The following is a 14,857-nucleotide window of genomic DNA, read 5'->3' on the forward strand; positions in this document are numbered from 1 at the left end:
TGAACCGATTCATGTCAAATTTACATAGAAAGGACTTCTGTTGAGAAGAGAGCAAAACGGAGATAAGTGTGTGTATATTTAGTTGCTTCAAGCCATCGATATTTGGCTTTGTGCGCGTATGTGCGTGCTTTATAACCCGTATGTACAAATAGGACATCTTCGCTACGATGAAACCCCGTTTGTATCTGCTCCCGTATGCATGGCCCTGTCGCGATGCAACAATCAACTAATATATTGATGCTACGATGCAAATTATGCATCCGCGAAAATAAATATAAACAAAGAGGGAGATAGCGAGTGAGGAATATTTGCGCTAGGCTATGAATAATGGAATAATGGAATCTGCTGAGCAGGGATGCCACATTTAATTCTGTAAAATTTTCTGAAAAAAATCTGTATAAAAAATCTCTTTCGGAAAGTTAAGGGGATAAACATAAAAATAAAGATTTATTTTAATTTTGAACTTATTTTTTCTTATTTATGGGTTGTTAAAGTCGTGTCAATACAACAAAATAAATCATAGAAAAGATTTTCACCTCCACATTGTATGATGTTTTTACATGGTTTTGTTGAACTTTGTCTCCAAATATTCCTTCAACATAGTTCTTTGCTATCAAAATAGAGTCCAACTGATTTCCGGATGTTGTTTTGTTTGTACTGAAAATCAAAAATATTCGGTCAACACAGTTATATCCGAGTCACTCAATTTTTGCCCCATTAGATTCGGCTTGTGTAGCCTGAATTCGATATCCGAGCCTTGTCCATTACCTGTTTCAACGAATTGAGAAAATTGGCGCATCAAATCATTAAGATTTGATAGCTTGACGAAATTTTGAGAGTGTGTCAAGGTTGGAGTTATGTTTCACCAGTTCTATATAGAAGTCACGACAAATCGATTTGAAGATCAACTTCCTAGCTGCATCCAATCCTTTTTCAGCTTCTTCTGCATCGATACTAACGCAAACATTCTCACGCTTCTTCAGGAAGTCTTCATATTCTTTCACATCAAAATCAGCATCAACGAACCGTTGCACGTAGCTCTCCAAACATAAGTTACCCAACATGATCAACAATACCAGTCTTCTCTCATTATAAAATTCGCATAATTGAGAGCTTTCTGATTGAAAAATGCGATTGACGCTAGTGATGAGCGGTAAAAAAAGTTTAGGAACAATATAATCGGTTTAGTCATATGATCGTTTAAATGAGTCAATATACGATTGGCGGATTGATTATGGTAATTTTTAACTTGAAACGAAAAGAATAGTATCAGCTCCTCAAATCGCTCAAGATTTCGCTTAATAACTGCCTCCAACGAAATCCATCACGTTGCGTTGCGTTTATTTTGACGTAGAACTACGTCTTTCAGGAAAGGTGCCAAATCACGTTTTTATGAAATAAAGTTAACGTTAATAACTATTTTCACTGTGAACGAATTCTCATGATTTGCACACCAATCGTAAATTCTCTAATATTTGTTTGATATGCTATACATTACAATTCGGTAACCTCTAAACGGATTAAATTCATGAAAACTGGAAGAACTTCCTTTTTTCCCATACATTTGTTCTGCTGATTTGTGTGCTAATCATACCCGTATTTCGAATGCTTATAACTCGAACATTTCTAAACAGATCGGAAAGATGTTTGCATCAATTGATAGGAAATATTTCTACGCGTCTATCACAATTAATAATATGTTATATTTCATGAGATGAACAATTGAATAACTGTAAAATGTCAAGCGTCATTTAAACGCCCCAACTGCCAAGTTTTGATTGACCCGATTTACGGTTTCCCTATCACAGACTTCAAAATCTATGTACCTGTGGAAATCCGCTTTGTAAACATACATGCAAGTCGGGGGTATTTTTGTTTCCACCGAGCTGTGTTTCCCTAATACGGATTTCAAAATCAATGTGCCTGAGGGAATCCGCTTTGTCAAAACATGCAATTCGGCGGTATTTTTTCTCAACGGGCTGTGTTTTCCTAACACGGACCTTTAAATTAATGTGCTTGGGGGAATCCGCTTTACAAATACATGCAAGTCGGGAGTATTTTTTGGTGTAGAGTACTGTTGTACTCGCTTGTCGTTGTGCAGACCGGAATATGTTTCCCTAAAACGTACTTTTAAACTGAGAAGCCTGGGAAAATTGTCATTTCAAATACTAGAAGTGAATGAACTTTCGCGGTTCGAGAACTACGTATACCTGAGATTTGCAATAATTTTAGAGAGAAATGTAAAATACAATCATCGTTTGACATAGTTTGGTAGACCCAAGCATAATATCAAACGTAAAAGGACGTTCATCAAATTTATTTGTAACGAAGAACATAATCTATTACAAAAATTTCTATGCATTCTTAAATAATATTCGAAGTGGGAACAAGTGGATTGCATAATATAATTGCGTAGTTCTTCGTCGAAATTATGCGGTGGTGTCCTGGATACAACCCCTTACAATTTTTTTTGACATAGAACTACGTCTTTCTTTAAGAAAACTGGTCACGTTTTTATGAAATAAAGTTATTAACATTATTTTGCCGCGAACGGATTTTGGCGATTTACATACCAAACGAATCGGAAATTGCCTAAGATTTGTTTGATATGCTATACATTACAATCCCAGAGTCCGTATATGGTTTAAATTGATGAAAATTGGAAGCATTCCTATTTTCTCATACATTTGTTCTGTTCGTTTGTGTACTTTCCCGAACAGAGCTGTCAATAACGAGCAACTTATCGACGAGCAACGAAGGGGAAATCGTAAGAGTAAAGTCTCCGTGAACAAAGGAAAATAAGAAGAACGAAGGGTAATATCTGCCTAGAGTATGAACAGTGGATCTCGCTGAGGCAAACTTTCATTCTTTGTGAGGAAATCGACTGAACAACATCGTTGCTGGGCGAGCTGGACGACGAGGGATCGAATGCCTTTCTCAAGGCAATGGGTGTGGAGGAGTAATATGATGGATAAAGTACAGTTTTCCAACGGCCTTTTTGAAGGTTAGAGACGAATGAGATGAAGAAGTTGAAGGTCTCAAGCAAGGAAGGAAGGAAAATTTTCAGTATCGTTCTGTATTCAAAGCAATGAATATTGCTTGTTCTTCCTTGTTTTACGTCATCACATGTCTTCGTTTCAGATTGAGCTGTGGAAGCGACCAAATTACTCACTTGTTGATGTATCTGGCATTGCAATCATTGCATCAAACTGCTTTGCATTAAGGTTCTGAGCTACACAATTGTGTGGGGAATCATCAAGCTAGGCTATCGTCAGCTCACCAAGAAAATTAATGTTCTGAAATTTTGTCAGTGATTTGGTTTCGCATGACTGTAGGAAAACTCTCTCCACAAAGGATGAGAGCTAAGCTAATCTAGACTGGCAATATTAACAGAAAAGACTTCTGTTGAGGAGAGCGCAAAACGGAGATAAGTGTGTGTATATTTAATTGCTTCCAGCCATCGATATATGGATATTTGTGTGCGTACGTGCGTGCTTCATAACCCGTACGTAAAAAAAGTGCATAGCCGCTACGCTGAAACGACATTTGTATCTGCTCCCGTGTGCATTGGCCCTGTAACGATGCAACAATCGCCTTATTTTTTATGCTATGATTGACGATTATTTTGTGTTGCAAATTATGCAGTCGTAATGATGAATATAAACAAGGAGAGGAGATAGCGGGAGGGAAATATTTACGCTAGGGTATTAGTAATGAATCTCTGCTGAATCAAATATTCAGCCTTTTTCCAAGCAGTTAACATTGTTTGTTTTCTGTCATCAATGCATTGAACTGACGCTATGGTGAAGCAGGTGTTAAGGTTGTGCACCAAAAAATATATGGGAAATACCAAGTTATTAAATAAGTTATATTAAGTTATTAATTTATTTGGGCTCGCGTGCCAATTGCAAAACTGCTTTCAACTAGGATTGCATTTGCGCTAATCTTGATCATAATCAAGCAGTGCTAGTCTTTTCGAGGTTTTTGAGATTAACAGATAGAGTTTATTTCGTTTATTTAGTCACCAAGAAAGTAAATGTCGTTCTGGAATTTTGTATATGATTTGGTTTCGCTTGCCAGTAGCAAAACATTCTCTACTAAGGATGACAGCTGCGCTTATCTCGAGCATGTATTGTTCTGCGAGCACAAGAATGAATCACCAAACAATAATCGTCAAATGATTCTACATTAAAAAAACATTTCAGGGCGATCAAACCGGTAGGATGGTTATTTTGAAATTTTCGTTGCATTATGAAATAATATCCGCAGTTATAGGGAAGCGACTTGAATTAAACCACAGCATAGTTCTACGTCAACAATGCGGTCGTGTCTTGAACACAACCTCCTATATTTTTTTTTAATAAATCAAGATATCTATGTATACAACGTATTAAATTTAATATTTAACATTAAACTTTCCACGGCGGGGTCAAATGACCCCAATCAAATTTTAGTCAGAATTGCTTCACAAATCAACATCATCACATCATCATTTGTCTTTACCATTTTCCTTAAAACATACATCAGTGTGTTTTTCAATGTCCACTCCTTACCAAATAGCATTGAATGATATATTTTACGCTATATATATAGTAAAAAACATAACATTTTATAATGAGGGTCATTCGACCCGCTTTGGTAGGAATAGGTATACATGAAATATCGGTAGGTTTAGTGTTAAAATTTAATTTTGAAAATATCTGTAAATTCTGCATTTTTGCTGAAAATCTGTAATTCTGTATATACAGATTCTGTATCTTAAATTCGGCAAAAAATATGTGGCAACCCTGCTGAGGCAAATATTCAGACTTTTTCTTTATTCGAAGCAGTTAACATTGTTTGTTTTCCGTCATCATAAAGACTTCGTTGGTGTCTTTGACATTGCATCAATACATCTAACTGACGCTATGGCGAAGCAGGCGTAAAGGTTGTGCACCACATAATTATTTGAGGAATATCAAGCTAAACCATAGTGAATGCAGTGCTGAAATGTTGTGAGTTATTTGGGTTCGCCTGCCAATCGCAAAACTGCCTTCAATAAGGATGGCTTTGGCGTTAATCTTGATCATAATGAAGCGATTTCGAGGTTATTGAGATTAACAGACAGAATTTATTTCACACAAAAGACTTTTTTTTAAAAACTGTATTTAATCTAGTCTAAAATGTATAACTAGTATAAGATTGATGTGGTTATAAGATGTGGGATAATGGTGCTGGTGCACCAAGTCGCATGTAGCCGAGTCTATGTCAATTGCGAAAAAGGCTACCGGAATAGCGTTTGAGGTATATTCTTAAATGCATTGGCATGAAAAGTGCGACATGTGATCACCTCGTTTATTGTTCTGCGAGGACAACAAGGAATCATCATCAACTGATTCTACAATTAAAAAAACCATTTCAGGGTGACCAAACCATTTTACTAAACAGTTATTCTTGGAATGTCACAGCATTATAGAATAATATCAGAAGTTATTAACAAGCGACTTGAACAGCGTAGTTCTACGTCAACAATGTGGTCGTTTCTTTGACACAACCTCCTATAGTTTTTTTCCAAGCATGCATACTGAGAGAAAGAGAGCTCTGCTCTCATACATACAAACATTTTCGAACTCTAGAAATATGCTTCTATTTGTTCATTTCATCCACGATACTTTTTCGATTTACTTTTTCTGCCAATGCTAGTTTGGGTGCACCATCTCTTCATTTATGATCTACTCTGAATTACCCTATATTTTTCGGCTGGACGTAATTGGGGGCATTTGATTGGGTTGGGTTTGAGTTTTCATGATACTACTGAAGTCTCGACTACTTAAATACTACTTCGTTAGTAATGAGATCCCCGGTGCAAATTTCTTGCTGTATTATTAATTTTCTGTAGAATTTGTCAGCGGAAAGCTTGCTTGCTACTTCGTTATAACCTTGTAGTACAATTTACGTTCGCGTGTTTTTGGATGCTGGACCGTGCTTCAACTTCCGATGCGGTTTGTTTGCTGGCGCGTAAAGAAGGGTAATCTTCTCGTATTCACGACGCTGATAGTTCTCATCAGCCTGAAACGCAGCTGTGGAACGTATGTTCTACAATGACTCATACCATGATCAATGCGATGTGAGTGTTCCAAACCAATTGTTCGACTTCTATCACAAACAAATTTTGAAAAACGAATGGGTCGTAATGGAAGGGGAAAACTTCTAGAACAAACTTTTTGCCAAACAATACCAAATCGACAACCAGGAGTGCTTCTAATGATGATTATTGAACAAGAACACAAGTAGTTGAGTGGTTTCGACGATTTGTGAATGGCAGATATAAGTGCGATGAACAAATAGGTTGTTCATATCATGTTCATACCAATTACCAACTTCGAAAGAGTACGCTATTTAGTGGAAGATTCCTAGAATTAGGGCTATGAAAGAAAACAACAGCATTCTAACCAACGTTAAACAAAATTTGATGCACTTGTTTAACGAACAATAGAATTCTTTTCCGAATGATGATTCGAACGAATTTTGTAGAGGATTATTTTCTGTATGTGTGTTTCTTGAACCCATTCCGGTTTGTTTTGAGACAAAGTGTGCACATTTCGTCCTGTTTAACTCTTCCAATAAATAAAGTTGTATTTGAATAATGATTGATTTTCTTCCTTTTTATTTATTTATTTATATTTTTTTTATAACATAATGTAAAAATCTCTTCTCTATTAGATTGATCAACAGGTTTTACTTCAGTACACTTCTAAATGAAATCACTTTCTTGCCCAAATTCTGGACTCTAGTTCGCTTTGGAGCTGAAGTAACGGATTTAACCACTAATTAGCATCTTGTTTCATACATAGTGACGAAATGACGCACACTGCGGATCCCATTGTGGACATAGCCAAAAAAAAGAAGGATATTATCATTGCACGATAGTGGATTTTTTTTCTATAATGTTTAAAATATTATAAAATTTTCAGGAAAATCATAGCAACAAATCCAATAGCAGACCCTTTCCGATGCGATTTTTATGTTATGCGAAACTTGGATAAATTTAAAAATGAAAGATTTTGTCAAAGCTTCAGTCTATTTTTAAGTTAAAATTTATCTGCAGTAGCAATTTGCACAGGAAAGAAATAACCCCCTCTTTAGTCGCAAAATTTACCAAGTGGAACGAAGCAAGAATATTTGTGGATGAAAAGAAACTATAATTTCTTTGTTAGCTTTCAATTCAACTTCAACAGAGACTTCAACTTAACAGGATCTGTTCTTCCTAACTAAAAAACTAATTTGATCCTCCAGTAATCGTTCGTTTAAATATGGTAAGCAAGAAATATCAAAATATTTTCTGAAGGGATATAGCAGTACGTTTGTTGTCTTTCCACTTATGTTTCGAAACAGGAATGTAACTAACCTCGTCAATAGTCCAGAGAAAAACGCATAAAAACTAAACTGTGTATTGTGAACTTGAATATTAATAACACAATTCCGTTTTAACGGGAACACTTTCACCAAACATTAAATAAACTCCCATTCAGCTAACAGAACGACCATGAAAACTATTCACTTCCTGGCGCTAAGATTCACTTTCGGGCTACCATCCCGACTCGTGGTCACTACAAAACTGACCAGAGTCCTCACGAAACTCGTGAATATTTTTCAAAGCTTGGGAGCGGACTTTCGGTCCCATAGTTTTTCCCGCTGACCTCCAACCTCAACTCTAACCTCATTTTCCACACTCGGGCATGGCACAAGCTCTATCTTAATGGGGTATTAAACATACAACACCGGTAGCCATAACAGCGAGCGACTCCAAAACAGTAGCGCTGGACGTGCAATGCCCCGATGTGCGTTGGGGCCGTTCCGCGGGGCCCAGCCTAGATGTCGTCGCCACCGTCCGCCGCTATAAACAAATCAAATAATTACACCACGTGAGCGGGCTCGGGGTGGTATGACTATCAGTTTGTGGCAGGCGGAAAATCCCCTTTCGGTAGGGTGGCGCACAGTGGGATAGGATGACGATAGAAATTGATACATATTTCAACGCAATTTTCCCATTGTTTTCGGATAGATTAGCACTGCGACAAGCACTAGAATGTTACCTCTGGCAGGTGGTTTAGTGTTATGTGATTGTAAATTGTTTTTTTTCCCCTTCGTACGTGTATACTGAATCCAAACGCAAGAAAGCTCGGAACCTACAAGTGCCTGTTGTTGACCATTTAACTAACCCGCTGCCGGTGAAGACGACGGGAAGTACGGCAATAACCGGTGTGCTCTGATGTATTTTGGTTCTACAGGCTCGTGTGTATCTGAAACTATCAAGCCACGAGCGTCGGTTCGATGTTCCGTGCATAGACTTTGGATATTGAACTTTGCCGCGCTAGGTATGGAGCGCCGTTCAGAAGACGGTGAAAGTTGGCTTGGCTTGGTAATATTTCTTAATAGCTATTGTTAGCTGTTTCAAGTGTTCCAACGTTCTAATTTTGGGTTACAACTTGGTGAATCGCACCTTTAGCTCTGGCCAATTCTGTGCACCAGGACTAATGGAGCAATAATCGTACGACACTGCAGTTGTGAAAAGGTTACGACACGGGGATATTCCGTAATGCGAAGTGCTTCGCGGAAATTGTATTTTCGAACGGCTTGTTTTTCCGTTGATCATTACAGTTCATTTTGCCCCATCATACCATTATTATTAATGTATGTTTTAGTTTCATTCGTCGTTTTATTTTAGGATTACTTACTAATTTCAATCCAGGTTGGGGAAAAAGTAATCCGTTATTTTTGGGTGAAATTCAAAACTATTTTTATATGCTTCGGATTGTCCAATTTGGGTCAAATATGCACCATTTTGTTACAAAAGCCATTCTAAAGGTAGCTTCATAATGTCTGTAGCCCCCCTTAGAGAGGGAGGAGAGGTTTCGAACTATCATAAGAACCTTCCCCGACCCCAAAACCCCTACATACCAGTTTTCATTTCGATCGGCTAGAAGTTTCCGAGTCCATAAGAATCAGACAGACCGAAAGACAGAAAGACAGAAAGACAGAAAGACAGAAAGACAGAAAGACAGAAAGACAGAAAGACAGAAAGACAGAAAGACAGAAAGACAGAACGACAGAAAGACAGAAAGACAGAAAGACAGATAGACAGAAAGACAGAAAGACAGAAAGACAGAAAGACAGAAAGACAGAAAGACAGAAAGACAGAAAGACAGAAAGACAGAAAGACAGAAAGACAGAAAGACAGAAAGACAGAAAGACAGAAAGACAGAAAGACAGAAAGACAGAAAGACAGAAAGACAGAAAGACAGAAAGACAGAAAGACAGAAAGACAGAAAGACAGAAAGACAGAAAGACAGAAAGACAGAAAGACAGAAAGACAGAAAGACAGAAAGATAGAAAGACAGAAAGACAGATAGACAGAAAGACAGAAAGACAGAAAGACAAAAAGACAGGAAGACAGAAAGACAGAAAGACAGAAAGACAGAAAGACAGAAAGACAGAAAGACAGAAAGACAGAAAGACAGAAAGACAGAAAGACAGAAAGACAGAAAGACAGAAAGACAGAAAGACAGAAAGACAGAAAGACAGAAAGACAGAAAGACAGAAAGACAGAAAGACAGAAAGACAGAAAGACAGAAAGACAGAAAGACAGAAAGACAGAAAGACAGAAAGACAGAAAGACAGAAAGACAGAAAGACAGAAAGACAGAAAGACAGAAAGATAGAAAGACAGAAAGACAGATAGACAGAAAGACAGAAAGACAGAAAGACAAAAAGACAGGAAGACAGAAAGACAGAAAGACAGAAAGACAGAAAGACAGAAAGACAGAAAGACAGAAAGACAGAAAGACAGAAAGACAGAAAGACAGAAAGACAGAAAGACAGAAAGACAGAAAGACAGAAAGACAGAAAGACAGAAAGACAGAAAGACAGAAAGACAGAAAGACAGAAAGACAGAAAGACAGAAAGACAGAAAGACAGAAAGACAGAAAGACAGAAAGACAGAAAGACAGAAAGACAGAAAGACAGAAAGACAGAAAGACAGAAAGACAGAAAGACAGAAAGACAGAAAGACAGAAAGACAGAAAGACAGAAAGACAGAAAGACAGAAAGACAGAAAGACAGAAAGACAGAAAGACAGAAAGACAGAAAGACAGAAAGACAGAAAGACAGAAAGACAGAACGACAGAAAGACAGAAAGACAGAAAGACAGATAGACAGAAAGACAGAAAGACAGAAAGACAGAAAGACAGAAAGACAGAAAGACAGAAAGACAGAAAGACAGAAAGACAGAAAGACAGAAAGACAGAAAGACAGAAAGACAGAAAGACAGAAAGACAGAAAGACAGAAAGACAGAAAGACAGAAAGACAGAAAGACAGAAAGACAGAAAGACAGAAAGACAGAAAGACAGAAAGACAGAAAGACAGAAAGACAGAAAGACAGAAAGATAGAAAGACAGAAAGACAGATAGACAGAAAGACAGAAAGACAGAAAGACAAAAAGACAGGAAGACAGAAAGACAGAAAGACAGAAAGACAGAAAGACAGAAAGACAGAAAGACAGAAAGACAGAAAGACAGAAAGACAGAAAGACAGAAAGACAGAAAGACAGAAAGACAGAAAGACAGAAAGACAGAAAGACAGAAAGACAGAAAGACAGAAAGACAGAAAGACAGAAAGACAGAAAGACAGAAAGACAGAAAGACAGAAAGACAGAAAGACAGAAAGACAGAAAGACAGAAAGACAGAAAGACAGAAAGACAGAAAGACAGAAAGACAGAAAGACAGAAAGATAGAAAGACAGAAAGACAGATAGACAGAAAGACAGAAAGACAGAAAGACAAAAAGACAGGAAGACAGAAAGACAGAAAGACAGAAAGACAGAAAGACAGAAAGACAGAAAGACAGAAAGACAGAAAGACAGAAAGACAGAAAGACAGAAAGACAGAAAGACAGAAAGACAGAAAGACAGAAAGACAGAAAGACAGAAAGACAGAAAGACAGAAAGACAGAAAGACAGAAAGACAGAAAGACAGAAAGACAGAAAGACAGAAAGACAGAAAGACAGAAAGACAGAAAGACAGAAAGACAGAAAGACAGAAAGACAGAAAGACAGAAAGACAGAAAGACAGAAAGACAGAAAGACAGAAAGACAGAAAGACAGAAAGACAGAAAGACAGAAAGACAGAAAGACAGAAAGACAGAAAGACAGAAAGACAGAAAGACAGAAAGACAGAAAGACAGAAAGACAGAAAGACAGAAAGACAGAAAGACAGAAAGACAGAAAGACAGAAAGACAGAAAGACAGAAAGACAGAAAGACAGAAAGACAGAAAGACAGAAAGACAGAAAGACAGAAAGACAGAAAGACAGAAAGACAGAAAGACAGAAAGACAGAAAGACAGAAAGACAGAAAGACAGAAAGACAGAAAGACAGAAAGACAGAAAGACAGAAAGAAAGAAAGACAGAAACACAGAAATCCATTTTTATATATAAATAAACTCTAGCAAAAGATTTCTTCTCTTCATCCCAATTTCTTATAACTCTGGAAATTTTGCAATGCGAGGAAAAAGTGGTAATCGCTTGGTGTCGGAACCGGAATATATGGTGGATGTATAAAAACATTAAAAAAATTGAAAAATAAATTAAGTTGCACCTATTTTACTGCTGCAGTATCGACACCATACACATCACCGGGAATAAGTGATAGTCGCTAGGGGCGAGGTCTTGGGAGTAAGGAGGATGCTCGAACACAGTCCATTTTAATTTTGTCAATTGCTCTTGAGATACGTGAGCAGAATTGGGCCGCGCATTATCGTAGATGAGGAACACTCATTTCGTTATTAAACCTGGCCATTTGTTCTTAATCGGTCCAAAAATACACAATAGTACGGTGATGAAACAGGCGTTCAGCGGTCAACGATTCGATAACACTGAAGAAATTCGTAACGCAGTTACATCGTACTTCAAAAAGTTGGACGCCACGCACTTCGCGCTCGGAATATAAAAACTCCTGCCACGCTATGAAAAATACCTCGAACGTTACGGCGATTATGTAGAAAAATAGAAAATAATACGTAGATCACGAAAATCACCTTGTTTTTTGTCCTAACTTGATTTTTCCGCGGTTTCTAAGGCATTGAAACTTATTTTTTGAACGACCCTCGTATGTTTCAAACTAACCGGGCAATCAATCGAAAAACGACGACGGCGAGACCTCATAAATGACCTTTCGCAAGACCGAGAGTTTATGTCAAGTTCTCCTAATTGGGGTTTTCCAAGGATTATGTACAAAGTCTCAGTGATAAGGAATTGAGAAATAGTGTAGAAATCAAATAAAAACCCATCAGAATCTAACGAAAACCGCATCCAAGAAAGCTTGACTTCTGCCAGCAAGATTGACGACAGCACCAAATTTATGATTCAGCAACACAAACGCCAATGACAACATCAATTGTCTTTTTTTTTCAGGATTACCCCCAATTTTCATAAAGAGATAATTTTTCTAGCAACTAACTAATTCGATTTCCGGGTAGATTACTTCACGCACAAGTCACATTATTAATTACTATTCCAAAAATTCGAACAAATGAAAACAAAGCAATATATTTGAATTGTCTGCCCTCAGTGTAGTCCTGTGTCTCTCCAGTTGTGTCCCAACATGACTCACCCAACCCTTTCATATTCTCGATTATAACGCTCTACATCCATAGGACTAACTACACTTATTACTGTTATCGCTTCCGTTGCGGAGTTACTAAAATTATTACATAATGACTAATACTATGCAAATGGAACGAATAACAACGCATTTTCACCTCCTGCGTTGCAGTGTCTCCTAAATGCAGTGCGTTTTCCTGTTTAACCTGTTTGGCCTTCCAATCCCACCAATTCCATTACTTGTAAATTTTTTTCATGACCACTATTATTACAGCTTATATAATTTTTTTTGCGTTTCCGTTACTTTTTTAACCCGCTCCCTAAGCAAGTGTATGAAAATAGAGATTATGGTTTCTTGACTAAGTTAAAATAAACGCCCCGTGATAAATTACAATTTTCTATTACATGCAACCTTTCAGCGTCATTCCTCGCTAACAACTTGATGGAGCTGGATGTGCTATTCATCACTCCTCAAGCATTGTTCTCGAAGTTTTTTTTTCTCTTCTCCCCAACGAGTTGGTTTTTTTTTCTCGTGTGTTCTGTGGTGAATTAGTGCCCAAAGTGCCCAAAGCAGCCAGAACCGAGGAAGCAGCGCCTCTGCAGTGGTCTGGATCGGCGTCTGTAGTGGATCAATAACCATAACGGCATCGTCAACACGTGGTTGACGCTCAGTTGAGTACAACAATAACTTCTGCTATTGTGTTGTCTCCGTAGCGCGTGACTTTTGTGTCTCCCTTAATAGGGTAACAGAGCGCATATCGGAACAACAAATTTATGTGATTATTTTTATTTTATTTAAGTTTTTTTTTTTTTTTTACAAGTGAGATAAAAAAATTGTAAAGATAATAATCGTTCGTTCTAAGAATGGAGGAGGGTGGGGGTCTAGACATGGACATTTCAGACTCCCCCTCGCTTGCTCAAGCAGGGTGTAGTAAGTCCCTTAAACGGACTCCTATGCCCGAAGATTCTTCTTCTGGGGACGAGTCAACTCACACTACCAAGCCCCCCTCCAAAAAAAAGATTGCAAACCTTTCCCCTGATTCCTCCAATACTTCCACCCAATCATCGACATCCCTTCCCCCCTCTGATGTTACTGTCCCCACTCAAACCTTGTCCTCGAATTCCTCTCCTATTGTTTCCGCTCCCCGTGTCAGGGTTTATCCGGACGATGCGCCTGACGCTGGTCCTTGGGTTGTTTTTTTCCGGCCCAAACCTAATGGTAAAGCCTTGAGGGTCGTACAGATTATGACAGATCTGAAAAGATACACCTCTGTTTCGGAAATTTGCAAAGTAAGACCGAACAAACTGCGAGTTGTCGTGACTAACCGAAAGGACGCGAACGATATTGTTGCTGATAAGCATTTCATCCTCGAATATCGAGTTTTTATTCCCTCCCATAACGTAGAAATTGGGGGCGTTATATCTGAAACGGGTCTGACGTGCAAAACTATAGAAAGTATGGGAGTTGGCAGGTTCAAGAGGCTTCCTTCGATGGAAGTCAAAATCTTGGAATGTCGCCAACTTGGAAAAGTTACCCAGGAAGGAGTAGAAAAGAAATTTACGCCGTACGACTCGTTTCGAGCCACTTTTGCTGGTGCCGCCCTCCCTGACTACGTTATGGTGGACAAATTGAGGCTGCCGGTGCGACTCTTCGTGCCAAAGCCCATGACTTGCAACAAATGCAAGTCAGTTGGTCATACAGCAGCTTATTGCGCCAACAAGGAGCGCTGTGCCACATGCGGAGAGCAACATGAGGGGAAATCCTGCAGTGCGACTGAGCATAAGTGTCCATATTGCGGGGGATCCCCACACGTGCTCTCAGCTTGTGAAACTTACAAGAGTCGCTGGGATAAACAAAAGCGCTCTTTGAAGGAACGCTCGAAACGCACTTTCGCGGATATCTTAAAGGGCGCTTCCCCACTGGCTCAACAACAACCATTACCAACAAACAATGTCTTTGCTTCACTGCTAGTTGATGAATTGGAAGCGGATACAGCTAACGAGGGCACACCGTTTATTTTCAAAGGGAATTCCTGGCGCAAAAATGTGTCCACTCCCAAAGTTCAACGACAAGTCCCATCGGTGGTACCCCATGTTAGCTTGCCTAAAATATCGAGTGCAGCGGACAAGCAAAATCAGGTTCCTTTTGGGTTCCGTGGGAATAGTTCACCTTCGAACGACCCAGCACTCGAGGGGACATCAAAAACCCCAACTGTCCCTT

General features: G+C 38.6%; 1 protein-coding gene across 4 annotated transcripts in view; it reads right to left on the bottom strand.

The window, feature by feature from the left end:
* LOC129768451 (uncharacterized) overlaps positions 1 to 14,857 on the bottom strand; it is a 68,580-nt gene that overhangs the window by 41,902 nt on the left and 11,821 nt on the right. The window contains exon 1 of one of the 4 annotated variants that reach the window (XM_055770117.1): positions 7,388 to 7,580. The exons of the other annotated variants lie outside the window; for them this stretch is intronic. The gene's annotated coding sequence lies outside the window, so the exon portion shown is untranslated. Of the gene's footprint in view, positions 1 to 7,387; positions 7,581 to 14,857 lie in introns of those variants that run through there. 4 annotated transcript variants of the gene reach the window in all.

Source organism: Toxorhynchites rutilus, chromosome 2 (assembly GCF_029784135.1).
Source record: "Toxorhynchites rutilus septentrionalis strain SRP chromosome 2, ASM2978413v1, whole genome shotgun sequence".
Lineage (NCBI taxonomy): Eukaryota > Metazoa > Arthropoda > Insecta > Diptera > Culicidae > Toxorhynchites > Toxorhynchites rutilus.